Source organism: Dasypus novemcinctus, chromosome 10 (assembly GCF_030445035.2).
Source record: "Dasypus novemcinctus isolate mDasNov1 chromosome 10, mDasNov1.1.hap2, whole genome shotgun sequence".
NCBI classification, from domain to species: domain Eukaryota; kingdom Metazoa; phylum Chordata; class Mammalia; order Cingulata; family Dasypodidae; genus Dasypus; species Dasypus novemcinctus.
The window spans coordinates 40,341,340-40,344,816 of NC_080682.1; the positions used below are offsets into that span (position 1 = coordinate 40,341,340).

General features: G+C 33.4%; 1 pseudogene; it reads right to left on the reverse strand.

The window, feature by feature from the left end:
• Positions 1-1,060: 1,060 nt before the first annotated feature.
• LOC101426291 (olfactory receptor 4C46-like) lies at positions 1,061-1,960 on the reverse strand (annotated as a pseudogene).
• Between the last annotated feature and the right edge of the window lie 1,517 nt (positions 1,961-3,477).

A 3,477-nucleotide genomic window follows, 5' to 3' on the forward strand; every position in this document is an offset into this window, starting at 1 on the left:
GGAAATAATTCCCCAAGATTTCATATTATTTTTATGCTCTATATTTTATTTAATTTATTCATCTTATATACATTTATCCAGTACTTATTGTGTACCACCCATTGTGCTACCTTGCAAAAATAATTACATCTAACTGGCAAAAATAATTACATCTAACTGGCAAGTATTGTATAGAGTATAGAGCAAATTTAACAAATAGAAATTTCTGCCTAACATTCATATATTACTTTATTTGAGTCATCATTCTTTCTTTTAGGTTATATAAATAATATGCATTAAATGAACAATAAAGGTGGATCTGAATCACACAAAGAAAGTAGGCAAAATGGCATAATCTTCATTACCTATCATCAGAGATTAAATGCCATTGTTTTATATCTCTGAATTATAGTTAATCGCAATGATGATAGAAGCAATGAATGACCATGAATTCTGATATATAAAAATAAGCCTTTATTATAGAAAGATTATTAGATTTATTAAATTAAACATGTAAAATGTGCCCAGCAGAGTCTCTGGCTCAATAAATTAATGCTATTGTAATTACTTGACCTTTGTTTCTTCATTGCCTGGCAGTATCTTACAGTAGTTGAGTATGGTTGTGAAATCAATCAAAACAGTGTTCCTGACTCTTCAACATATCGGTTTTTTTGTTTGTTTTTACCTTACCATTTCTGTTTCCTTCTTTCTAAAATGGGTATAGTAGCAATGCCTACCTCTTTTTATTAGTTCTCTTAATTTTTATTAGAGGAAAAGTCTCTGAATCCATATGTATGGTTTAAGACAATAAAGCTAAGACCAAATGGACAGAATTTTCCAAATACACAAAAAGTGGATCCATTAGGTTTCCTCCTATGTCTTGCAATCATCTCTGCTTCCTTCAGTGAAAAATCCATGAATTTCAGTGATTAGTTTTTTTCTTTCTCCAATAAACGGTCCTTGTTGAGATCATTCCAAATATACTTTTGACACTTTCTTTAGTTGAAATGTAGTGGGGTTCCAAAGATATTTATTTGTAAACTGAAACAGTTTTCTTGCTGCAGTTTCCTTATAACATTTTTCATTGGTCATTTCTTAATGTAAAAATTAAGGGATTTAACACAGGAGTTAAGATACTGTAGAATACAGCAACTGCTTTATCAATGGGTAAATTAGTTGCAGGTCACATAGACACAAATGTGCAAGGCACAAAGAATAAGACGACCACTGTGACATGGGAGGCACAAGTTGACAGGGCATTGAGCCTTCCTTCCAAGCTGTGATTTTGGTGGGGACTGCAGGTTGACCATGTAAGAGACAGGCAAAGGAGGAAGCTTAACGGGCAGTGACCCACTGTTAGCAGTTACAAAATGTCCTAGAGTGTGGGTATCAGCACAGGCAAGAGTGAGCAATGGGTTAAGATCACACATGAAGTAATCTATGATGTTAGGGCCACAGAAGTGTAATCGGAACATGAAAAGAATCTGTATGGTTGCATGAAGTAAATCACCCACCCATGCCACTCCCACTAGCAAGCCACACACCCTCCAGTTCATGATGATTTCATAGTGCAAAGGCTTACAGATTGCCACATAGAGGTCATATGCCATCACAGTAAGCAGGATGATCTCACAACCCCTCCAAAAAAATGTTCCCCCAAAACTTGGGTCATACATCCACTGAAAGGTATGGTCTTTTCATGGAGTGAATCTATGATCAATTTTGGAGTATTAACAGAGGAGTAGCAGGCATCTATAAAGGAGAGATAGACAAGAAAGTAGTACATGCGGGAACCCAACAATGGACTAACAATGATAGTGACCACAATGGGCACATTTCCTACCACAGTGATGATGTAGATGACAAAAAACAAAACAAAACAACAAAAACAACAAATGCAAATGTAATATTCTGCATGTTTGGATTCTTCATAAGCCCCAGGAGAACAAACTGTCACTTTTCTATTCTCCATGAATTTCATGTTGCTCTTAATTATGTTACCTGAAAATACAGCATTTTTTACTAGTACACCCTTGAATTTATTAAACCTTCTCATTGTAAGAAATAATAAAAAATCTAAATTCTTAGATTTGTTCATTACGATGTGATTTTTTTGAGATAGAAATAAAGGTTATGAATTCTTGGGGCTTACGAAAACAACCTCCCACATGAATTTCTGTTAAAGACATAGATATGATGAACTTTTAAACACATAATACAAGAGATCATCTGTGCTCACTGATGATTAACAGCCTAATTTGGAAGTAGTGGCTAGTATACATATTTTCAGGTAACATGGGAAGGGTAGATAGACGATTGATATAAAGGTCATGTGTGTAAGGCTATGACATTTACCCTTTATTGGATGGGGTATTGAGATTCCTGGAAAGTAATGAGAAAATGAATGGAAGGCTAAAGAGAAATCTAGGGAAAGATTGTCTTGAAGGAAGAATGTGCTGGAGTTCAGAAAGAAGGTGGCAGCCAGTGACAAAGAAACTAGTTAGGAAACCATCTACAGTAGTTGACATGTAAGTAACTAGTTTTTGGTGATGTTAATAAAAGAAACAATAAAAATGCTACTGTAAATCATTTTAATGTTTCTTGTATGAATACAATTATCTTTACCATAGCTAATAATATATATTCATTAGTGATTCCTTGTTATGTATTACAGCATATGGATAAATACTTTGCACATGTGATTTCATTTATTACTTATAACAGCCTTTGTGGTTTGTATTGCTTACCCATTTATAGAGGACGATGCAGTCTCAGATATGAATGGAAATAGTTATAGTAATAATGATAATATTAGTTAAAATATAATGTTCACTTTGTGTTCTAAGAGTTTTGCAGAAATTGGTTATTCACTCTAAACCTTTGATATGGGTACTTCTAGTGGCTTTACATATTTTTTGCACAACGGGTATCAGAAGCAACATCTTGTCTGAGATAAAGCAGTTAGTACTTAGGTTAGGACTTAGGTCACTCTATTTATTTTCCTTCCCATTTCTTAGAATTTAATGATATTTATTATATTCTGAAATAATGGGTCGAGGATGAAATACTCTATTATCATATTTGAAAAGTGTTGAAATTAATGATTTACATAGAGAGAAAAATAACAATCTTTAATAAGAGTCATCACTATTATAAAAAAAAAAAACATACTCTTTACAGAGTATCTTAATGATGTTCGTGTCTTTTCATGAACAATCCCATCTTAAAACTGACCACCTCTTGGAATTGATAACTTTTAATAGGTAAAATGGCACACACTCTGAGAATTAAACTATTTGTTTAATTCAAATCAAATCAACGGTTGTTAGAAATGTGTTTTGAAGTGTCTATATCTGTCCTTTTAGGTCAAAATATAAATCTTTTCCTGAACGGACTCACTTGTAATAATAGGGAGAATTGATCTTCTAAATGTGGATGACTTTGCTCCTGAAAGGCATGAGGAAAAAAGTGTTGTAGAAACATATTTGCAGGGGTAAC